Raw genomic sequence first — 26,742 nt, forward strand, 5'->3', positions numbered from 1 at the left:
AAAGAAAGAAAGAAAGAAAGAAAGAAAGAAAGAAAGAAAGAAAGAAAGAAAGAAAGAAAGAAAAAAAGAAAATAAAAAGGCCTATGTTTGCTGGAAGCCTTACTGATAACATAAACAGCTGATTCACACATATTTTGTATGTTATATGTATTATATACTATACTTTTACAATAAAGCAACCTAGAAGAAATGTTAAGAAAACCATAAAGAAGAAAAATATTTTCTTCATTAAATGGAAGTTGATCAACAAAGTAGTCTTCCTCCTTGTCTTCATGTTGAGTAGGCTGAGGAAGAACAAGAGGAGTTGATTTTGCTGTATCAGGGGTGACAGAGGTGGAAGAGTTGAAGGAGGTGGAAGGGGAAGCAGGAGAGGCAGGGATGATCTGTGATACTTTACAGAAATACATGGTAATTTCTGTCTGACTTTTTAATTTTTTTAATATCTCTGAAAATGTTTCTACGTTGATACAAATGTTTCTTCCATCATTTGCTTTAGTTTCTAAAAGGGGCCTATGCCCTAAAAGAAGTCAAAAGCAGTCCTGAATAATCAGAACTCCTCTGCAGATTGTCTAATGTCAATTTGCTTTCTGGCACTGCTTCTTCTATGTTTTCTTTCTCATTGTCTGGCACTGATTAGAAGCACTCATCTACATCAAGTCATCTTCTGTTAATTTCTCTGCTGTGGTGTCTAATAGCTTTTTAATTTCTCCAGGATCCAACTCTTAAAACTCCTCATCCTTCCCCACCGCACCTTTTTTTTTTTTTTTTTTTGCCATATCCACCAAGTCTTTCAATATTTCCTTGATCAGCTCTTTCATAAATTCTCTGAAGACATGCATAACATCTGGACACAGCTTTCTCCAGCATGAACTTATTGTTTCAGGCTTGATGGCTTTCACGCTTTTTCTATAACAATGATGGCATCTTCAAAAGTGTAATTCTTCCAGAGTTTCATGACTTTTTTTCTATCAGGTTGTCTACCAAAGCATTGACAATATTTTCCATAGAGTACAATGTGTAATGAACCTTAAATGTCCTTATGACCCCCTGACCTAGAGGCTGAATTAGAGTCCTTGTGTTGTGGGGCAAGTAGACCACTATGACACTTTCAGTGTTAACTCATGGAGTTCTGGGTACCCAGTGGGCATTGTCCAATATCGAAAAAACTTTAAAAGGGAGTCCCTTATTAACAAGGTGCTTTCTGACTTCAGGAACAAAGCACCAATGGAGCCAATCCAGGTAAAGGGTTCTTGTTGTCCAGACCTTGTTGTACAAACAAAAGGTGGCAGTTGGTGTTTATCTTTTTCCTTTTAAGTTCATGGGTTGGAAGCTGTTTAGATAAGGGCAAATCCAACTGTATTTGACAAAACAGCAGAGTCAACCTGTCCCTACTTGCCTTAAATCCTGGCTCTTACTTCTCGTCTTGTCTTGTCTTGTCTTGTCCTGTCTTTTTAAGATGGAGTCTTGTGCTGTCACCCAGGCTGGAGTGCAGTGGCACAATCACAGCTCACTGCAAGCTCCATCTCCTGGGTTCACACCATTCTCCTGCCTCAGCCTCCCGCCCCAAGTAGCTGAGACTACAGGCGCCTGCCACCACGCTTGGCTATTTTTTTTTTTTTTTTTTCTATTTTTAGTAGAGACGGGGTTTCACTGTGTTGGCCAGAATGGTCGTGATCTCCTGACCTCGTGATCCACCCGCATCGGCCTCCCAAAGTGCTGGGATTATGGGAGTGAGTCACCACACCCGGCCGCTTCTTGTCTTTTCTAAAAAATGTCCTTTGTTACTTTTTTTTCCCCCACAGAATAGGGTACTTTTGTCTACATTAAAAACCAGTTCAGGAAGACAGCCTTTCTCCTCATTGACTTTCTTAATGGCATCTGGGAACTCATCTACTGCCCCCTGGTTGGCAGAACCTGCTTCTTGACTTTTGCTTAATCAAACCTCTTTTTGCAATTATCAAACTATCCTTTGCTGGCATTACATTCTTCAGCTTCAGATCCTTTACCTTCTTTTTGCTTTAAGTTGTCATATTATGACTTCACTTTTTCTCAAATCGTATTACAGTCTATAGATATGCCTTTCTTATAGAGACCCAGTACCCACATAAAAGCTTCATTTGCAGTACTAGATAAAAAAAATATTGTACAAAATGTGCAAGGTTTTCCCACCTGCTGGCATAGCTGCAGCAACATTCTTTTATGATTGTCCTTAGGCAGGATTCATTTATCTTCAAATGATGAGCAACAGCAGCTGTAGACTTCAATCTTTGGTACATATCAAGCAATTCAACTTTTTCTTGTAATGTCATGACTTTTCTCCATGATTTTATTCGAAGTTTATGGTATTGCACTAAACGCAATGTAAAATATGTGAGAACTGCTAGAGATCATTTTTTACTGTGATAATTATTTGGAGAGTGAACTGCTCAAGCAGAGATGATTTAGTGTCATATGGTGTTTTGGGCAAATACTCACAACACTTGAGCTCACTGCAATAGCAACTAGAGGAGGCTATGAAATTATTACAGTAGTATAGTATGTACTGAAGTTAATTTTATGTGACTATGATTTAATACTGCATTTTTACATTTGCTTATATTTCTCCTGCCTGTGTTTAGTAGCATGTATAGTCTGTGTTTATGTCCTTAAGTTTTGATACATTTTAACTCTTAATAATAGATTTTTGTATATTTTATGGTAAATGATAAAATAGACTAGTTTCTACATATGTTTTATTAATCAATGGCATGCTTAACTTTTTCTTAATTTTTTGATATTTCTATTCTTCTGCAAGTTTTTTCAAATTGTTACAAATCTCCAAAAATTTTTCCAATATATCTAGTGAAAAAAGTCTGCACATAAGTAGACCCACATAGTTCAAACCTTTGTTTTTCAAAGGTAAACTGTATTATTAAAAATGACACAAATAGCATCACAATATACATACTCCAATATCTCCAGAACTTTACATAGAGAAAAATTGATATCCATTACATTCTATTTAATGTTGACATGGAATACCATTAAATGGATACATCCAATCATATACCCAATTATTTATTGATGGCCATTTAAGTTGTTTTCATTGTTCTTTACAGTCAAACAAACTGGCAAAGTCTCTCACTCTTGTTTTAATTATGTATATACATTTGAAGGATAATTTTTCCAACTGAAATTTAGCATCAAACACTATTTTTATGTAAAATTTTGATTGGTACTAACTTATCCTCTACAAATATGCACTAATCTACATTCACATCTACAATGTTTGTGAATTTGTTACTGAGTTTTCTCATAAAGACTGGGCAATATATAAGGTTAAATTGTTTCCCTAGCAGGAGAGAAGAAAATAGTAACTTTTTTATTTCTTTTATAATGAGTAGGAAAGATGATGATGAATTGAAAGAGGCAGAAAATTAAAAAAGAAGTTACACTGAAGCAAGTGGAATAAATCTGAGAATAGAAGTAGTTCAGAGTGCTATGAAATTCAAAGATAAGATATATAACTAAAGCATGATGATATAAGAAAGACTTACTGTAAGAACTGATGACTAAGCTGAGACCCAAATGATTATATGATTTAACAAGATAAAAGTTAGACACCTTTTTTTTATTTCTTTTCCAGCCAGAGGACAAAGATCCTGCAAAATCCTATTGATAAGAGAAAGCATGTTTTAGCATGGCCAGACTTGGATACTGATCCAACGAATTTTTATTGAGTGTCAACTCTCTACTAGGCACTGTGTTGGAATTAGGGATATTACGGTGAGTAAGACAGGCATGGTATTTCTCTTCACGGAATGTAAGAGAAATGTAAGTAAACAATAATAATCATGCGTCTTAACTTCATAGTTTATTTTCTGAACTGCAGTGACCATGTTTTTTACTCCACTTTAGCCACTCAAACTCTTGACCATACCCTTAGGTTCCCAAGTTGTTCCCTGTCAGAAATTGTAAATGTTATTCTCCAGTTCGTTGACATTCATTTATTTTTCTTATTCCATCATGCTCTCTCGTATTCTCTTAAATCTGTGGAGACATTCAGCCTATAGATTGCCTTATTCCTTCCCAGTTGTGCTTGGTCTTGGCCTCTCCTACTTCTCTATCCGTCTTAGACTACGTGGTTTATCATTTCAGTCACTCAATAACCATGCGTGTTCATCCTTAAGCCTAATTGTCTAGAAAAGACCTGATTCCTAACTCATCCAAAACTATACCGTCTCTATGCAGGATCTTGAGTGCTGCAAGAAGAGTTCTCAAAACCCTAAAGATTTTTGTTAGATCAAATTCATGTCCTCAACCTTAGCTGGAGTTATGGTACAATGCATCAAATATAGTGTAGTGATACTGTATTTCAAAATTTATTGATGTTCTTTCTTTCTGAGAATTTCTTTGTGATGACAGTCTTCCTAATGAGCAGACACCTACAAATGGTGATAAGTAGGTTGTAAAGAGAAAAAAAAGAACCAATATTTAGCCTTTTAACCTAAAATTAGGCTCTTGAAGCTCATTTCAGAAATAAATAGATAGTTCTGAAAATGAAGACAAGTTTTGTATAATAAAAGCAGGGCTTTCAAATAAGAGGACAACCACCAAAGCCATTTTGCAAATGGAAAACCATAATTCAGTAAGAGCCTGTCATGTTACCAAAACTTATTAGCAGAATAAGAAGAAAACCTATAAAGAATTGGGTTATGCAAACACAAGCAAGCACAGGATGAAGATTGCTGTGCCTTGCTGAGGGCCTATGGCAGGAGCCTGTGGCTCTCTGGCAAAGGCACCATATGAGCTGCCAGATGCATCTCACCTCTGTAGTGTCTCACAGGTAAGAGTGGTCAAGGCTTTCTCAGCTCATCTAAATACCATATAAATTGACCCTCTACTCAAACCCCAGCAACTTCCAACACTCCTAATGCCTTAAGCATCAAGAATCAGTCAGAGGAATTTTACATGACCAGAGAAGACAGTACTGGTTTGGAAGGAAATGTCCTCAGCACTTTTCTTTGTTTGGATCAAAAGGAAACAGCTTCAGATTTTCTCTGGGATTCAGGAAAATAGGAAAATCTAGGCCCTCATTACTCTATCATAAGGCCTGGCACATCACAAGCACTGAAGAAATATCTGTTGAATAAATGCATGTGTAAATGAACACAGGAAAGCATGATGAAAGTCTAATTCCTGAAAGTGATATTGGGGAGCAGACAGATGATCAGGAGATAAATGGGATGAGGAGAGGTAGAAGGCTATAGCTGGAGAGCATGATGTTGAAGGAGGAAGGTTTTTACATAGGGTGCAGGAGAAGCTGCTCTAAAAATCACTAGGTTCCAGGTGCAATGCTTAGTGGAGCAGTTATTGGCACAGAATGAATATACGTAACAAATGCCTTGAGAGATATCAATGGATGCATCTACTAGACCAACAGTAAAGAGTACAGAGAGGATAATGATGAAAGGAAAAAATATGAATAGACTTTCAATAAACTTTCATCCAAAACTTACATTGGACACCTAATACACTCTAGGCATCGAGTTAGTCTCTGGGTGATGGCAACAAGCCAAACAGGTGTTTTTCCTGTCTTTTTGTGACTTACCCTCTATTGAGGACAATTGATATTAAACAAATAAATTCGATTTATGTTTATAAACAATATACATTGTGAAAATTTCTGTAAAGTAAAGGAACAAATTTCATTTGAAAGAATTTTAAGGAGGTTGAGGAAGTCTTGTCAAGGAAAGGGACCAATGAGCTCAGGTTGAACGAAGGGAAGGGAATTAGCCAGGCACAGAGAGCTCAGTTGTAATCTTTTAATTATCTGGACCAAGATCATAAAGATAATGTGTTGGCAATTAGAACACAATCTGAGGAACTTGTATCAGCCAAACTATATATACATATGTGCATATGGTGTATATGTTTGCATATATACACATACATATATAAATGCACACATATATAATATACACACTCATGCACACATACACACATACACAATGTGTATGTGCACATATATCCTCATATACACATATAGACATGAATTTATTAAGGAGACTTTGACTTACACAATTGTGGTAGTTGGTTTAACAGTCTGTGAGAAGCTGTTGCCTTCTATCTGTGTAAAACAGTTCGTTTGGAAGAGAAGATTGATGTGAAATAAGTAACAGCAAAGACAAACTGCAACCCACAAAAGTGAGATAGACCCCATGATTTTAGCACATAAACCTTGTTCCTCTAAGGTTCTCTAAGCCTCCATCTTAGATGATATCAGTGACCACCTAAAGAGTTGGCCCACTTCCTCACAGAGATAAACACACACCTGGCCTAGGATTAGAGAAACTAATGGATGGTCAGGTGAGAGCTGGAGAATCTGCAGGCATAGCTGTTGTCCTGCATCAACAGGGAAGTAAGCCAGGAGGCTTGGGAGAATGTGCTTTGAGTTGCAACACAGTTTCATGTCCTGTCCAATCTTCGAAATGTACAATGAATATGGCTGCTGCTTCACATTCCTTTTCCAAATCCCACACATACCCACAGATACACAGGGAAAGTAATTCTGAAAAATATAGTTCCAGCTTAGTTTAAGTTGACACAATGCAATTCCATCACAGTACTGATTCTTAATTTTTTTTTTAAAGAAATCATTTCTTAGGTGTTTAAGGGTAGAAGAGAAAATTGAATGGCTTTTAGTGTTAGAAAGTGATGGTAAGAAGATGAGACTTGGCCACATGCCCTGGTGTTGTAATGAGAGCAGGCTCAGGTATAAGGCCAGAGTGAAAATATTACAGCATAAGGAATAGACTGGAATGGACAGCCCTGTCATCCAGGTCTCTTATTGGGATAGGATATGCAGTCAATATAGTCGTGACCAGGTTGTCCTCTACAGGAAATGGGGGAAGAAGGGAAATAAAGACAACTATAATCACATCGGCTTAATAGAGTATTCATCTGGGGAATGCTACAAAGAAATAAAAGTTTATGCAGCCAGATAATGTTTCCCATAACCAAGCCAAAAAAGTGCATTCCTTCTGGAAGCTATCTCCAAACTAACCCCACTTGGCTTCTTTTAGTTTCAGTCATTTAAACTTCTTCCTGTCCACTTCCCTGAATACTGAACACTTACGTAAACGTCTCTTTACGGCTTCCATCTGGCAGATGTTTCTGTCACTCGAGTTTCTGATTTTATTGGTCTACCTTGTCTCCTTCATGGGGCCGTAAGCTCCTCAAGAGCAGCACTGGCCTCTTGCTCTTCATATGTGGGTCATTTAGTAAATGCTGTTGACGAGATGGGGACAGATTAAAAGACTGTCCTGTTTTGAGGAACTGCGGGTCCAGCCTGAGCAATCTGAAAAGCTCTTGCTTATGAACAGCCCAAATAATGTCATAAAAGGTAAATCTTTTAATAAAAGGTAGACCATTTAAATAACAGGTATTTCAGGAGTTGTTACACTGGAAAAGTCTACCATTTCCATGTGATAAATCCTTTATATCCAAACTGGGCTTTGTCTGTTTATTTTTATTTATCGTTATTATCATATTATGTACCTTAAAAGTTGCCCCATTCCTGCACCCCAAAGTTTCTGAAAACTTGGGGAGAAGAAAACTCTGCCCTATATACTTTGCCTAAGGTAGGACTGAGTCTAGCTTCTGGTTTATTACTAGATTTTAAAATCACTGCCATTTCTTTGTAATGTCTTTCCTCCTTCTTCCCCAACAGAAGTCATTTCATCTTTCTCATAGAACATTACATATGTGCATGGGTATTGAACTTATTGCCCTCTATTCTGCATAAGAGATACATGAACATATTTTTTCTACATGGTGAATAGGGCCACCATGGCTGGGTTCCTGCTTCTTGAATAAAGGGATATAATAAAGCACCCATAATCACAGGTTATATATACTTTATCACCGTGTATAAAGTCATGCCTTGTACTAAGTGCACTGCTGATGAGCCTTTCTTCCTTCTCTTTTCTTTTTCACTCTCTTTTTCTTTTTCTGACTTAATAATAAGAATGAGGATAACAAGGTAAACTGGATCCTAGGAAAACAAAAGTCCTCCAGCAGACCTAACTGATAATAAATTATGTAGCCCCCAATACCTGGGGAACCTGGGATAGGTGAGAGATGTGTGCTATTACTGGCCTCAGTTATATTTCATTTCATTGTTTAGTAGGTGTATAACCTTGAACATGTTAAATTAGCTCTCTGTTTTATTTTTGCTTTAAAATAGAGACATTATTACCATTCTCATACTGATGTTATAATGGGTACATAAATTATCATTTGAAATACCTAGAACTTGACAAAGCATTTAGGGGCTCAAAATTTATCAATGCTCCTTCCATATGTGATGCCTCTTTATCTTTTTTGTTCCCAGACAAGTGCTAATTATTTCTAAGGGCCCAGATCAAATCCCATTTTCTGCTGAAAATTATCCTCATATACACTCATGATTTCTTCTTTCTAATTTGCTTGTAGTGTTTCCTAATGTATTTTAAGTTTTTGAAGAAAATCTCTTTTTAATGTCAAAGGGCTTTTTTATTTTTTTCCCCATATGATAGCTGTTCTAAGAATCCATTAATTGAGGTTATGCTTACAGGCAAAAGAGTCCTACCATTGTTGGTTCATATCATCATTAGTTATAACCTCATTGTACATAAAGGACAAAGCTCTTTGTATATGTATCCAATTGTGTATTTGGTCTATAGGCATGCCTCGAGCAGTGAGGATGTATTGACTCTGTGAAAAACTAAGCAGTCACCAACCAGTTGCATCTCCCCCACTTCTATCTTCCTACCTCTCCTCACTCTTCTGCCCACTCGAACTCATTCATGCTAATATTGGGCCCAGAATTTGCTAGTAACTGGACTATATTTCCAACAGTTTATACATACACACTGTATCTACACATATGTTCCATTTGTTCTAACAATATTTAAAGAACATCTGATATAAATTTTATGGTAGTAGTGAATTTATATCATTTATGTCTTCATCTATTCACTATCAACTACATGCTGTAGTGCTGTTCAATAAGTATTTAATGAATGAATGAATCTCTAATATGCATTTTCCTAAATACAGAAAATACACAATTTTATTAGTGATTCTTACTGATGTCAAGAAGGTTGCGTTCTAGTTTAGATGAGATGAGTCGGGAGCTTGGTGAGATATGCTCATTTATATCCTTCAAAAAGCAAATGCCAAGATGGGATTAATTGTGTAAGGATTTTATTAGGGGAAATAGCTATGAGGTAAACTGGGGAAGAAGCCTCAAAAGGCTGGGAGAACAATCAGACTGGGATGTAGTTTTAACCTTAATGAAGTAACAAGAAAAGGAATGTTGGGTGGAGGCATCTTGTCAGATATATAAGGAAGGTTCAATAAGGCCATCAGGTTCTCCCCAAGCCAGTCAGAGGAAAATGGAGTCCCTGGTCTCCTGTCCCCGCCACATGCAGCCACTGGCTGTCGGTAGCCTGAAGGAAGCATGATCTCAGAGAAAATGGCACAGTAGATTTCTGAATGCAGCCTCTGGGTCCCACCTGCAATGTGCAGTCTCATGTATATCACACCTGTTTCATAGAATAACACACACTCAATCAAATAAATATAATTCATGTACCATCAGGTGGTTTACAAACATGTTTTAAACCTGCCACTGTGTATAGAATGGAAGTAACAATTTTTTTGTTTGTGTGTGTAACCCTCTTTCCAAACATACATTTTCATTTCACTTTGACTCAACATAACTCACCTTATGCATATAATGGATTTTTGTTGTTGTTTTTGTACCCTGTTTCCAAACACACTTTTCAATTTTACTTTTGATTCAATATAACTAACCCCAACCATAATTAATGAGTGACAGACTAGTCTGTTGATACTTTTAGAAACTAACTTTCCTCTGAGTCTTAGTTTCTCCATGTGCAAAGTTAAGGATAAGTCTGGCTGATTTTGAAAATCCTCTCTCACTTTTAATGAAGTAAGGAGACTAACATTCCCCAAGTGCCTACTATTTATCAGGCTTTGTGCCATGAAGTTTCACATGCATTATTCCATTTAATTCTTACAAAATTCACTCTAGTAGATGTTGCCAGTGTTGTCATCTTCATTTGGACACACAGGAATTCAAACAAGCTTGCTTAAGGCCATGTAGTTAGTGCTGGATCTGTTATTCAAAGCAAATCTGAATGAGTTCTCATGTTTTCTGAGTTAAAAAGAGACAAAAGTAATAATAAGAAGAATCAAGCTCCAGATTTCACCCAGTAATCAAGAAGCAGTTCTCAAATTCTACACCACGTGAGAATATCCAGGGTGCTTGTGAAAAGATATATATTAATGAAACTATGGCACTCTCACGTTCGTTGACTTGACCTTCAAATCTGTGTTTGAAGAAGTACCGAAGGTGATGCTGACATAGGTGGTCGGATGGATGATGCCTTAGAAAATACTGGCACAGAATGCATTATTGCTAAGTAAAGAAAAAACAGAAGAAAGTCAGTGCTTCAGGCTGGCCAAGAACACAACTGATGAAGAGTAGGAAGACACTGCAAGGCTGCACTACCTACTTTACCCCTCCCAACATGTATGCATTTCCAACTGCCCCCACCCCTCCCCGATTGCTTCTAGATATCTATCCTAGGGAAACAGAAACTGATTTATGCTAAAAAATGTACATAGAAATTTTTTATTGTAATTGTGATATAATGGATTGAACTCATTTTTATCTCGTCACAATGCTAGATAGTATGGTAATTCAATTTAACATGCTATTTCATATCTAGAAGAAATACTGGAAGGAAGAAAATTTAATTTATTAAGGATGTACACTCATGAGTGGTGGTAATATGGGACTTTTATTTTCTTATTTGCAATTTCCTATGATTTCCAAATTGCCAATAATGTACACATGTTACCTTTGTATTTTTTAAAAAAGCTATTTAAGACATTTCTAATCTTAAATTTGACAATTTCTCTAAGTATATGAAATGCACAATCTTAAAACATCTATTATACCTGATTGAAAGTTTAACTGTCACACATGTATTCAGACAAAAGAATTATTCCAATCTATGGAGATAATAAAACAGTGACATTGAATTGTACATGTTTCTGAAAATAAATTTATTTTTCTTCTACAATATGCTCTGATTTAATGAATATTTAAGTATGTATAATGAATACAATTAATTACAGTAGTTTTCCTATAAGGTTATTAAAATACTAACCAGAGTGTCTTGGGAGAGTTCCCAATACCTACTTCTACATCAAATACCTTTTTTCTATCATTGTTTCCAAAGAGCCTGGACTGTTTTTGAGATCTGGTGAAGAATTTTCTCAGTGGAGAAAAAAATGGCAGATTTCATTATTTTGATGTTTCCTTTTTAATTTGCATTCTTAAAGAAGTGTTACTTCATTCCAATTCATGAGTTTACTCGTTTGCATTAAGTTGGATGTGTCTAGAATTTCATGACAGTGCATTTAAACTATTCAGTCACATCTACCTCTTCTGGGAAATTTTGACATCTTTCTGTAGTGTGCTTGTAAATTTTTTGTGGTTTTCCCTTTCAAATTCAGTAGTAGATCATCAAGCCTTTGAGTATGATAACTCTGGCAGTTGTCAAAGCAAAAAGCCATATATGTTTCCAAATATAACTGATGTTCTTCCAGGGTAGTGAAAGCTTCTACTTAATGAAGAGTAAATTAATCAAATTATTTTTCTGTATTCCAGAGGAGTAAATTACTACAATTAAATTGTTCATATAGATTAAGCTTAAACAGCAACAGCTATCATATTCAGAAATATACTAAGGAAACTATTTGAAAATCTTAAATCCTAGCAATATAATTGAGAAGCATCTTCCCAGGAGAAAACACATGAACACTAAATGAGATTACAGTATTTCTAAATAATGGAGTTTCTGAAAATTATTTCTCCAACTTGAATATTTTTTAAATGAATAGCAATACCCTGAAATTGAGAGACTTTTAGACGTTTCTGATCAGATATATGCATGAGTATCATCCTTCATTATTTAATATTTATTAAGTATGTACACTAAGTTAGCCCTCTATCAATTATACATATAATATAACCATACTGGAATGCCTGAGAGTTAGTGAAAATAACCTATACATCATATAAATACAAAGTGGTAATATTGTACAGCTTTTAAGTAACCACGTCACCTTTATTTCCCCCGTCTGCTTTTGTTTTGCTTTATTTTCCAGTAAAAAGAGAGCTTTCCCTCCTTGAATAAAATAGGCTTGGGCCCATCTACAACATTTATCTTTTATGAAGCCTGTGTATATGGACAAATTCTTAACTGAATTGAGTCTCAATTTCTTGATCTACAGAGGAAGATAATAATGTATACATTTTTACTGAGTTTGAGAGGGTTAAATGTGAAATTAGGTAAAGAACACGTGCAAAATGCATATGCACAAGAATTTTTAGTGTATCATTTTTTGAATTAGTAGAGATTATATACAACTCACATGTCAATCGGTAGGAAATTAGTAAAATAAATACAATAAATATTATGCATCCATAAAAAGGAAAGAATACATTATGTGTGCATTGATATAAAATCTTCAATAAAGAATATTATGTGAAAATTATCTGTTAGAAGAGTGTATAGTATGCTAAAAGGGATCATTTATGCAAGAGTTTTACCCTTAGTCTATTTTTCTTACCTAAAACTTGTATTACGTTGAAAGTTACTCATTTCTCTAAGGCCTTCTTAATAGATTTTAAAATTTGGAAATGATTATCACAAGTCCATGTTGCATTGCAATATTTATTTACCATAAATACTGCTTATGTTTTTTCAAAATCATTGCAGTTTAATATCTGTATATTGTTCTGCAAGTATATATCTAGGGACTTATCAAAATTAACATTATCATATAATTGCAAATTTGGGAATGTGTAAAATATAATTCCACATAAGTGCTTATTCAAAGACTTCTACAAATCAAATTGTTTACTTGACATAGTGAAGTCATTCTTACCTGTTATGTAAATGCATGCTTTCATTGAAAGCATGTGTTACGAAGCATGGCTATTTCTGAGGTACTAGTGGGAATTATTTATGCAGATCAATTGTGCACATTAGGTAAGGACATATCCTCAAACTATTTAAATTAATTCGTTAATTAGGACAACCTAGATACATCTCTGATTTTCCAGATACAAACCTAGGCTAGATATGGATTCAATTTTAGGGGATCATTTTATGACAAGAAAAGAGTGTGAGCAGGGAAAGACAGACTAGAGACATTAGGAATTGCTCCTGATTTGGGGGTAGGGAGGTATACGAAGGGTGTTTATCAAAAGTAGCATAATATTTTACATTAAATTATTAACCAAAACTTGCCAAATTTCAGGCATATATTTACTTCCTCTTTCTTTGAAAATTTAAATAATCATATTTTAAATAAAACTAAAATTTTCAACTCCTGTGCCATATTAAATACAAGAGGAAATTGTTTTTCCTAAGTTTTTTTTTTTTTTTTTTTCCCTTTTTCCCATATATAGGCTTTTCAGAAAGCTCAGTGTATTAGACTTCTTTTGGAAAATTTTTTAGAAATATTCTAAATATTTTCAAGATCAAGAAGCATTTTTACTAAGTGAAATTATTTCTACCATTGTTTTCAGATAGAAATGCTTCACTTTAAGAGTAAGAATGTACTAGACATGAAATGTCAAAGATACAAAAGACATAATTCACAATATAACTTATTTAAGACACAATAAGGCTTAGTGTCATACAAGTATGTGCACGATAAGATGACTTTAAAAACTGAATGCTGCAGTACATTTAAAATAAATTTATTGTGAAAATTTTGCTTTACATACTTGACTTTATTAAATACATAAATCAGTAAACATGCTATTTAGTTTAAGAAGAAAAATTTGTGACCTAAAAATTAATGAACTATCTATATTAATATTATATATATGCACACATTTGTAAACATACAGGAAAACTTGAGATATAGTGTGCAATAATTAGTTATAAAAGTGAGTACTGAATATTATGCCCAAAGGAAAAAATTCAGACATATCAAATCAATTAATGGCCTAATGAGCCACTTAATACAATTCACTTTTTCTTTTTGTTTTATCTGAGACGTGTGTGTCTTTCCTGAAATGTATGAACAAAGGAGCAAATCTAAGCAGACTCCATTTTCATACATAGATTGAAATGGGAAAGGGTATAAAAGTTGCAGGCAGATGTACAGAATGAATAAGTCTGTAGATTTAACGTACAACGTAAGAACGATAATTATTATAATAATTATTATTATATAACTCTAATGTTGTATTGTATGTTGAAATTTTACTGAGAAAGTAGATTTCAGGTGCTCTTATCAAAAATAAAAGGGTAACCATGACAAATATGTTAGTTTGCTTGACTATAGTAACTGTTTCACTGTGTATATAAAAACATTATGTTGTACACCTTAAATATATACAATTTAAAACAGAAATGTTTTAGGTAATTCATCTGAAAAATGTCTAACTTTTACAAACAGACCACAGTTTTATTTTAATATCTCAGCAGCATTCTCAATTGTTTTGTTTGGTAGTGAATGAACTTCGTAGAAAGATGTGCACCCTTAATGAAATCCAGTTACACCAGAATGTCTAAATGTGTTAATTGAGCTTACAAATAAAACTTAAAAAAATGTTTTAAAACTCTTCAAAAAGTGGGCTGGTAATTGAGGATTGAAATCTGCATGAATATTGAGGAACAAGTAAAATGGTTGGAGATCACATGGCATGTTAAGAGACCCTTTGAAAACCTAAGAAATACTTCCACCACAGATTTTAAATACATAATTTATGTAGAGAGATGCACTATTATTTTGTTCACTTCTGGTTACCTCCTTCAAAACTGTAGGATAATTGGTTAGTAATGTAAGTTCAATTTAGTACTAGTCTAAGCAAACCATCATGGAAATAATACCTTAGATTCTGGAATATCTACAACTTAAAAGCACACAATTGAAACTATGCCACAGAATATTAACACCCTATTAAGTTGTCTCAGAGTTACAGAACCATCACAAGTTCTTCTAATTGAGGTAACCAGGTGATTCCCTGGAGGGATTTTTAATTGTGGAGGATCAATAGACAGGAGGGTGTATTTTACAAACACACCCTTAGAGACAATCTACGGTGTCTTACAATATAATTCATTGTAATAAACTATATTTCAAACATGTTGCAAAATCCAAGGGAATGCTTTAGTAGTCATAACAGAAACATTATTCCAAGAAAAACGAATCTTCAAACATGTCTCATATGAAGGCACTACAAAATATATCCTTCTAATTTCTCAAATCTCTAGAAATTCCAAATCCCATCAGGTTTCTTAGAGTTGCAAAGAAAAGCTATCAACTTTCATTTCTTTTCAAGACTGCATATTTGTGTAGGTCACTTTTTAATTTAAACTGCTTACCTAACCTATAAAATGCAGTTAAACCGAGTAATTGCTATCAATCATGACTCTAGAAATGTAACCTTTAATTTTAATTTTATTACTTGTTCAAAATGTAAAACTTTATTCAAGTGTCACATTTTCCCTACCCTCCTTTGCACGAAAAGAAAAGCTGTTTTACTAAATGGTATCCATCAGTGCTCATTATTGCTGAAACCGTGGGAAGCTTTACCCTCAATTTCACAATGCACAGTAGGTTTCTCTTCTCTGTTTATCCACACCATGTGGTCTATGCATGTTTTTTGTTTTTTCCTGCAGTGGAAGCCACTGTCATCATAATTTATAGCTGAATTCTTTTTTTTTTTTTTTTTTTTTTTTGACGGAGTCTCTCTCTGGCTCCAGGCTGGAGTGCAGTGGCAAGATCTTGGCTCACTACAACCTCCGCCTCCTGAATTCAACCGATTCTCCTCCTCAGCCTCCTGAGTAGCTGGGATTACAGGCATGCACCACCATGCCCAGCTAATTTTGATATTTTTAGTAGATAAGGGGTTTCACCATGCTGGCCAGGATGGTCTTGATTCCCTGACCTTGTGATCGCCCCGCCTCATCCTACCAAAGTACTGATGCCTACAGGCATGAGCCATTGCTCCCGGCTAACTGAATTCTAAAATAGTAATGAATGACGTATTTGTGCAGAAGATTTTAATGCCTTAATGCTGCAATTACATGAGGCATACACATAAATATATTACAGTACAAATACATTTTCATCCACTGAGGTCAGCTTTTCAAATACTATGAAACACCTTGATGCCTGATATTTTAAAAATAATAGTGGCTCCCGCCTGTAATCCCAGCACTTTGGGAGGCTGAGACCTGCGAATTGCCTGAGCTCAGGAGTTCGCCACCAGCCTGGGCAACAAGGTGAAACCACATCTCTACTGCAAAATATTAGCAGGGAGTGACAGCATGTGCCTGTAGTCCTAGCCACTCAGGAGGCTGAGGGAGGAGAACTGCTTGAACCTGGCAGGCAGAGGTTGCAGTGAACCGAGATTGTGCCACTGCATTCCAACCTGGGCAACAGAGCAAAACTCCATCTCAACAATAAATGAATAAATAAATAAATGAAATAATGTACTGTTATAAAGAAAATATAATTATACCTGTCAATCCAGAATCATTTTTTTGCTTAGTCTCGTAAAATTGCTCAACATTGAAAGAAACATTCACATATAGTAGTGAGAATATTGACTTCAAGTTCAAAATAAACATAAACAATACCATCTAAGAGGCTAAAAAAAAAAAAAACTAGAAAAATTATTTTTTATGGTCCAAAACTAAAAAGAAAAAAACAGAATTTTTGGAAAAAATACAGTGTTCTAAGCTAAGGAATTCTAAGAATCATTAAATTTGTTGAGTATACCTGAAAATAACAAGAAGATGGTGCCTTAGGACACAGAAGTTAAAAGTTTCTGGTCAAGAATTACAACCTTACTATAATACATTTGTATAATTTAGCCAAAGAGGGGTTGGCCATTTCTCCTTACTTTTTATAAAAATTCACTCGAGAAGCAAAGGACTCATAGCTCTATCGTAGAGGCTCTGTCAACACTGAATAAAAAATATTCAATTTATTTAGAATAAGTACAAGGAAATCTGTCAACTATTAGCAGTTGTTTTGGGATTGTTTGTTTCTCAGTTTGTAGATTAGTAAGTAAACTTCCTTCTTCTAAACTCATTTTCATTTCACACATTTTCATTTAAAGCCTACTAGTGTCAGGTATTCTCTTGGCACTTGGAAGCTGGCAGTGAACAAAGCAGACTAAAATTCCTGCCTGGACGTTTTATTTTCGTGGGTAAATGTAGTAGGAAATGTTGGGAGTGAGGTGTTTGAAACTTTAAATTGGATCTCTGGGATTGACTTCACTAAGAAAGTCAATTTTCAGTAAAGATTTGAAGGAAGTAGGGATCCAACCATGTGGATATCTGGAGGACACCTGACCACAGGGAATAGCAAGTACAAAGTCCCTGTGCCAGAAACCTGGCTGTGTTGTCGAAGGAAGAGCACAGAGACCGTTGTGGCCAGCGTGTGTGAGTATAAGGAAGTATAGCAGGAGGCAAAGTCAAGGGCACCAGATTGCACAGTGCTTTGTAGGCTCTTATAAGTCTATGCATTCACTTTGAGACAAACAGCTATTGAAGAATGTTATCAGAGAAGTAAGGTGACCTGACTTCATATTTAAGGGATTGCTTGGACTGCTAGGAGGACAACAGACTATATGGGTACAAGTGTTGAGGAAGAAAAATGGTGTAAGAGACAATTGAACTAATCCAGGTGAGAATCAACAGAAACTTGGACCAAGATGATACTAATGGAGTGTTGTGAAGTAGTTGAATTTGTAACACATTTTGAAGACGGAATCAATAGGATTTTCTCATGGTCCAGTTGCTGCATGTGAGATGAAGAGTTCAAGGGGGTCCAAACAAGTATTTGGACTTGGGAAACAGAAATAATGGGGTCACTATTTGCTAATATGGGAAAGTTCATACGAGACACTGGTTTAGGGGATATATCATTTGATAAATTTACAATATGTTAAGTTTAAAATGAGTATAACATATCTAAGTGGGATGTCAATTAGGCAGTACAATACATGGGGCTAGGATGTTCTGTATTGATAAAATCAATTGATAAAATCAACAAATGAGTTTGTGTGATTAATAAAAAAAAAAAAAGAAGTTGTCCAGAGTCTAAGCCTTGATTACTTATTTGCAGGTTCAAGAAGGTAAGTGGAGAAAGAGGGACTGGAAGTACTTGATCATTTCAGCTCCTGATAATATAGATCATAATTATGTTATCTAAGGAATAATTAATGAACTACTGTTTGGTTACGTTGATTAATTACTCAAATAGGTGTACCAAATGGAAGCCTGTATTTTAAAATAAAAAGCAGTGTCAGTTTATTGGGGGGATAGGCGAGCAAACTAATGATGATAGGAGTATAGTATGGTTTGAAAAGACAAGAACTTTGAAAAATGCAAGGTATAGAGAGTTTAATCAGACTGAAAGTTTTTAGTGAGCTATATTTGATGAAGAAGACTGTTTAAAAAGTCATTAGTTGCTGAATGAGCACCTGATATTTCAGGAGATAGCAACACCATGTATGAAAGTTCAGAAGCATGAAATAGCAAACTCTGTGTTTGATGTAACACATATATGAGAGAAGATGATGAAAATGAGAATGATAATGTAGGCAGAGAATACATTTACTGAAAAAAACTTTATCCTTAAAGTTATGGTGATCATAGATATGTATTTTATAGTATCACCCTCTATAGAATGGCACAGGGATATCAGAGATTAGGCTTGCTTTAGTGTGAACAATTGGATAATTTTACAACATTTCAGGCATGAAATGAAGGGCGTGTGAACTAAGGAAATTGAAACCAAGTTGGAGAGAAGTGTATACATTCAGGAGGTATTCAGAAGCTAGAATATATACACTTGAGAAATCATATGGAGTGGTAGGAAAGGAATACAGAGGAGTTCAGAGGAATAACTAGGTTTCTATTTGTATAAATAATTTATACGACAAGGGAGGAGATATTTTGGGAGAAGGAAAGATGAGTTTAATTTTAAATATACTGAGAGTTGTCTGTTGCCTTGATGACATGTAATTTAAGAAGTGTGATAAGTAGTAGACCCCAATACATGTGTGATAAGTAGTAGACCCAAATACATATATTTCCACATATATATGTAGCAACTAATATATATGTATTATATATAATGTGTTTATGTGTATATATACAGCAACTAATATATATGTGTGTGTGTATATATATACATACATGTATAATGTGTGTGTGTATGTGTGTGTGGTGTTTTGAAATAGATGGAGTTGAAACTGAGTTTAGATGGGGTTGTCAATGTGGAAATCAGGTGAAAAGAGAACAAAGGACAGAAGCCTGAAAATGCACCAATATGAAAGAGGCTTTTAACAAATAATGTTTCTATTCTCAGTCATTAAAGAAGTAGCAAGCCCCTCACAAATGAAAATGAAAGCTGTTTCAATTTCTCCATCCATTCTCCTGCCCTCCAGTACCTCCACATTATCCCTAAAAATAGTTTATTTTTTATGTGCATAATAAATGATTTTTTATTATATAGCAACAATTTCTAAAGTCCTGCCTTTCCACACTTCCCCTTGTATTATAGATGTGGCAAAGTTGCATAGGTGTCAACCAAACGCAGACCTAGTCGTGCCTAGGAATGTTAAGAAGGTCTACCTTGTAGTACGAGTTCATGCGAAAGACCTTTATGATACCTCCTCTACCCAAACACACACATTGAGTGGGAAACCTGAAATAACACCAATTATGTCTTAATCTTTCAGTTATATGGAATAAGTTACCACTTTCATAAAACCTGTGTATAACCTATACAGAGATTTTTTACTTTTATCCACATACAAATTTTTACAAAATTCAGTAAAGCAACCAAGCCTAATATATATGGAATCAAATAAAACAAATAGGAGACAATTCCCATGCTAAATCAATCACGGACAATACGTTCAGTATTTCATAGATAGACTCTACTGACCAATGGTTCATGGAATATAAATGGCTTACTTCATACCTCCCTAGTCTTGCTATAGTCCTTTTCTGCAATTAGGTTGGGCTATTCTGGGCAATTCCCTGTGACAATTTTATTTGAAAGCCTAGACTGACAGAATACCTCATCTGTGCTCCCACATTTACTTTGGGGTTTAGGATACAGTGATTCCATTCACACTAAATATTCAGACCTGTCACTTTAAAGTATGGTTGTGGTATCTCTGCTCTTCTCCTGCTCTGGAAGGGAAGCCTTTCAAAGACCCATCAGAGTGGAAGCAGTCAAGCAAGCACATTTTAAAGTGACAGGTCTGTATCAAAACTCTGTGGTCTTAATGAAATCTTTATTCTAAGAACTGAACATTTTACCTCCACTAGAGCCACTGTGGTCTCCAGCCTCTCTCTGTTAATCATTTCTAAATCATGTCCATGGGCAGGAGAAACATCTCCAGGGTACTTCTGAAACATGGCTGAACTCAGCAGTCAGTGGAAGCAGGCACCTCTGAGCACACTGCAGAACTTTTTCAAATATCTTAGGTTTGCAGTTTTGAAGAGTGCCACTCAGTTGCAGTTATGGGGAAGAAAAAGAGAGAGCTGGTTTGCCAAAAGCAGTTTTCAAAGGCCCTTGCCATTACTAAACTAAAAAATGTTCAAATGGAGCCCATTGGATATTTGTGCAATTCTTACATTTTGGCATGGTGCACTTACTTTGGCAGCCTCTGGTGGTAATAGACCATGGTCACTGACAGCAGAAGGACTGGAGTTTGACATTGTGATTCACTGGCAGACTTGCCTGGAAACTGCTTGCCTGATGCTTGAAGCCAGTCCAGGTAGTTTGTCTCTGAAGCTTACAAAAATGATGCTCACGCTCAAATTAATCTCAACAATTTTAAAATTGTTAATCCCAGCCTTTTCCTGCTGGAATATGGTTAACCCCAGCCTTTTCCTGTTGTCTGAACTTCGGCCAGTTGCTGACTATAATGTTATCTATTGGCTTGCTTACAATTGATCACATGCATGTGCTTTATCAGTGCATAAATATCCAGGTACCCTACTTGGAGTGCCAACCTAACACTTCTTTAGAAGTTGTAAAATAAACTCAAGTGCAGAAACATTTGGAGTCACCAAGGATAGTCATTGTAAAACATTCAATTCACCATCGTAGTACGATCTTCTGAGTTTACTGTCCAACACAGTCTGGACAATAGTGGTTAGACTGCTGTTGTTGATGCTCAATAGCTAGAAAAAGAGACAAGTTTAATTGCTGACACACTGTAAAAGTCTCTAGACACTTTGACCTATCATTGTTGTTTTGTATAATATCACTGTAATAATATCTTTTTATTAAAAGTAAGAAGGCTTCTCTTGGTTAGAGATATTCTGTAGAGTAGGGGCTAAGGATGTGAACTGTCAGAACCAGACTGCCATGAGTTGAATTTTAGTTCTCCCTATTTCTAATTTTACAATTATGATCAAGCTACTTTCTGTGCCTCAGTTTCTTCATCTATAAAATGAATTGGTTTTTGGCACTAATAGTAAAGCACTTAGAATAGTGCCTAGCACTACTGTAAGTAGCATGTGTCAGCTACTATAGCTTAAAAATCATGTTTTGTTTGATTCTCACAGACCCATAAGAGGAAAAACAAACCTACATGGCCTATAGGTAATGTCTGGCCATGGACAAATTTACCCAGATACTTAACTCACTAAAACTGGATGTTTCATCTGGCTTATTTCATAAGGCTGCTGCGAGATTTAGCTAATGAAAAAAGTACAGTGTCTGGGACCTGCGAATGACAAATAGTTGTTATCATTAATGCTATTATTGTTAACATTTTACGCATTACTAAGACTGCTTTCTAATTATTGATGAGAAATAAATTTCATTGTAATAAAATGACCACACCACAACAAAATCACAGAACATCAGAGTAAGAAGACTCCTAGAGATTTTCAACTCCACTATAATCCAAGAAATGCCTCCCTTTATCATTCTCAGCTACATAGCTAAAATAAACAGACAAAAACACCCTAAAATGACCTTCGAACATCTCCATTGAAGGTACAACAACTCTCTCATAAAGTAGCCCAGTATAGTATACATATTTTAAAATATTTACAATTTATTCCTTTTATTTACCCTAAATTACTGGCCATTTTTCAACCTAATTGTTTAAGCTTCTATCCTAATGGTTCTTTCAGAATCCCCTAATTCTTCTATATCATATCTTATGGTCTCCCGTATATCCCATTAAACTTTTTCTTTTCCCTCCAGGCTTCAAATTTCTAGTTTCTTTTGCTATTTCTCAGATAATCGTGTTTAGAGTTTCTTCATTCTAACTGCCCTCTCTGAGTGTGTTCTACGTCAACTAGTTTTCTCCTCAAATGTAGTACCTAATGGAATGTAATACATCCCTTTCAGTACATGGTAAAGGGGAAATATTACTTTTCATCTTGGATGTTATATTTCCATTACGTAACCTAATTAGTATTCTTGGTAGCTGAATCACAGTCTTGACTACTTGAAAAGCTTATAGTCAAGATGCTTCTAAATATCTTTCTTACAAGTTCTTATGTTTTCCCATATTGCTTTTTTGTAGCTAGGTCTTAGAAACTAAAAATAGGACTGTACATTTATCCCTAATACTTTTCAATCTGTTAAATTTAGCCCATTATTCCATCCTGACTTAATGTTTTTTAAAACTTAGTTTTTTAAAACTTACTTAAACCGCCCAGCTTTTTACTATTCATATATTTTGAGAAGTTTGCTATCAGTGATGCCCTTGAAATCCCTGGAGTGTTGAAGGTCACAGCGTCAGTAGTTAATCTCTCTTCCTAATATAGTATTTTTTTTCTTTTTTTGGTATGCTCTTTCACCAGTTACAAATTTCTTAAGTATTTTAACACCCAGCTCAGTTCTACTCAAAGATGCTACGGGAAGACAAGTCAATGCTCATGGCTATAGCACTCCTATAATTTACTTGTAATAGCTCTATTATTAAAACAAACATAAAACAAAACAAAACAAAAATAACAGTATGCTGGCAGGACCTGTACCATAAGGTCTCCATTTAGAAATCTGAAGGAATGACTTATGACATGGTTCAGTGTGCTCCCCTTATGCTACTTACCTCACTTGTCTGGCCTCAGTATAGGAAAAATAAAGGTATCTCCTTTATGCTGTATGAACGTAGGCAAACTCAAGGAGAGACTCCCTGTGAATTTCCACAAAATGACGCATTCTCTTACTTATAAAATCACATTTTTGTTGTGACCCACAAGGAGGGACACTGGAACCTATCCTATGTTCTGATAAGGTGACAGACAGCTTACCCTCATTTGATGTATTCTAAATGTTTGAAAAAGAAGTTAGATATCCCTTCCCTAAGACAATTTAGCTTTTTTATTTTTATTTTCGTGGAATGGAAAGTCACTTCAGGATGGGTGCGGTGGTTCATGCCTGTAATCCCAGCACTTTGAGAGGGCGAGGCAGGCGGATTACTTGACTTCAGAAGTTTGACACCAGCCTGGGCAACATAGTGAGACCTTATCTCTACAAAAAATGCAAAAATTAGCTGAGTTTGGTGGCATGTGCCTGTAATCCCAGCTCCTCGGGAGGCTGAGGTAAGAGGATCACTTGAGCCCAGCAGGTCGAGGCTGCAGTGAGCCATGATCTCACCACTGCACTGCAGCCTGGGTGACAGGATGAGATCTTGTCTCAAAAAAAGAAAGAAAGGAAGAAAGTCACTTCAAGTGTTTTCTGTTTTACAATTGGAGGTATTTACTCATGGGGTCCTCAATGCATACCTATATTTTGTGCTAGGTATAAGGGATATACATATTTTTTAAAACAACCCAATACTTTTGTGGAACTCATGATCTAATTAGGAAGACATTAACAAATAAGTACAAGCCAATGTTGTAAAAACTGTACAACAGACCCACATAAAGTACTAATCAAGCATAGTAGAACTTGTATCACCTACCTAGAATATCAGAATGGACCACATAGGAGAGACAGCATTAGATCCCAGCATTGAAGGATGAATGCATCTTTGTCAGGATTTAAGGGAAGGAGAAATTGGAGAAATTCATGGTTTAAAAATAATGTTTCAGGTCAAAGATGCACAAAAAAGTTCAATAGCACACATAATTTTCTACTGACCTGGCTCTTTGGTCTACCAACAACTCCCTGACAGGTCTTTGCAACAGACTATTCTCCCAGCTTTTGTCCTCATCTTCCTTCTACAGTTTATTCCAGAAATAGTTGACAAATGGATTTTTTTTTTTTTTTTTTTTTTTTTTTTTTTTTGAGACGGAGCCTCGCTCTGTTTCCCCGGCTGGAGTGCAGTGGTGTGATCTCAGCTCACTGAAACCTCTGCCTCCTGGGTTCACACCATTTTCCTGCCTCAGCCTCTCATGTAACTGGGACTACAGGCACCCGGCACCACACCCAGCTAATGACAAATAGATTTTTATAAAATCGAAATAAGATCATTTCACTAAGTACTCAAACTCTTCCAATGATTCCCATAATAAAATCAAAGAATAGATATTCCATAATAAAAACATGTAAAAATAATGATATCCTAGATAAAAATCAAAGTCCTGAAAATGTCCTCTCAGGCTTTACAGAATCCCCAGTCCCCTACTTGACTAACATTCTGACTACATAGCTTTGGACTGCTCTGCTCTAGACATACTGATTACTTTGCTATTACTCAAATACTCGAAATAGCCTTCTACCTCAGGACCTATGCATTTGCACTGGCTCTGCTGAGAACACTCTTTCTACAGATAGTCACTTGTTTCATTTGTTCTCTTCTGCCATATCTCTGCTAAGTTGTCATCTAATCTAAAAAAGCTATCCCTGACCATGTCATATAACACCCTACGACCCACACTGGAATTTTCCATCCTTTTCTTCCTGCATTAATTTTTGCCACAGCACTTATCACCAGGGATTATTCTGTATGTTTACTTGTCCTTTGTGCCTTATCCACTTCCCCTCACTATAATGTAAGCTCCATGAGGGCATGGATATTTTTTGTTATGTTTCTATGCTATATTTCCAAGTATTTCCACAGGATTGAAAGTTAGAATGCAGAATCAGAGAAGGCAAAGTTGTATTGGTACCATTTCATGAAGAAATTGGTATGATCTGTTAGGAAGAATGGACTTTTACTTTTCAACAAAGAGAAACTGTTGAATAACATTGAATCCTTTGGAAGCCAAGAGTGAAATCTTTGGGCTTTGTGTGCCAGGAAGGTCCAACACCTTTCTTTTCATGTTAAGCTGTACCCTAATATTGTTTCCAGGTATGCAAGCCCCAAAGTGGAGCTATTTTGCAACTAACTAGAGTTATAAAGACTTTTATTTTCTATAATGATAACCAACATAGACTTACTGAACCCATCAGCTTCTTTTAATGGCTACTAAGAAACCACTGAAGCATGTGAAATTGGAATCATTGCTATTTACATATATGAATCAAGAATGAGAAATTAAAAGAGTCACAAGTTAACATAATTTTATAAGGAAGGAAGCCTCCTTCTGTCAGTGCTGAATAACATGAAAAAGGAATTTACATATTACAAGGATAACAGACAAGCTATACAGTAAAATTCTGATGTCAACAGAGATTTTCAAGCAAAGAATAACGAACACATAATTTTAGTTACAGTGTTGACTTTGTTGTGCATGTTACATAAAAAATATGAAAATAAAGTCTGCAAACAAGGACTCTGTGGGCTTTTTTGCAGCAACAAAAGAACATGTCAAGTAGACTTTGAATAGATGGCAGTTGTAACCCAGCAGGCAACCAAAATTCAAGGTAAGATTCTAGGAAAAGATGAAACATTTGTCTTGTGTATAAGCTAATAGCCATTAATTACAAGAATTTTGAAAATGTTAAGTTGGTTTCAGAAAATGCCAAAATTGCAAGAAATACTCCTAAAGTATATAGATAAACTTCCTCAGCTATTTGGTTCATTATTTCGAAGGTCAACATTGAGAGGGCATGTAATCCTATCTCAATAATTGCTGATTCATTTAGCAAATATTCAGCTAGATGGGTACATCTCTTAGATTCTAAAGGAAATGGTAAATGAGAGCTGTATTCATGAAGAGTTACATGATAACTTGAGTAACTAATTATTTTTCACACTTTTAGCCAACCAAAAGCTGCAATAAACACGATCCACACATTTTCTCCCACCCTTGTCAAAACAGCAATATAATTCTATTATTTTCTGCTTAGTGATTTGAGTGATATAAAAGGAAAAGAAATTAACAAAATTCCAAATGAATTTCATGTAAAGAGCATTATATTAAGGAAAAGTATCACAAATTTTCCTTTAGACAAATACAAACAAATGAAGATTTAAAAATATATATAGATTTGTCTTATTTATTTGTAATAGTTTGAATATGGTAAGGAAGTTAGAAAGAATCTCATGTTATCCTTTCAACAGCTCTGAAGATTATGTAATAATATCTTTATTTTACAGATGAAAAACAGTAATTCAGAGAGCTTAAGTGACTTATTCAAGGTTACAAAGCCAAGTAAGAAGCAAAATTGAGCTGTAAACCCTGGTCTAGCTGACTCTAACATCTTTGAGCTCCCTAATATTATAGGCAGTGTTATACAGTATGCTCTTTTCTGAAGAATAGAATAATA

This window comes from Piliocolobus tephrosceles, chromosome 1 (genome assembly GCF_002776525.5).
Source record: "Piliocolobus tephrosceles isolate RC106 chromosome 1, ASM277652v3, whole genome shotgun sequence".
In the NCBI taxonomy this organism is placed as follows: Eukaryota; Metazoa; Chordata; class Mammalia; order Primates; family Cercopithecidae; genus Piliocolobus; species Piliocolobus tephrosceles.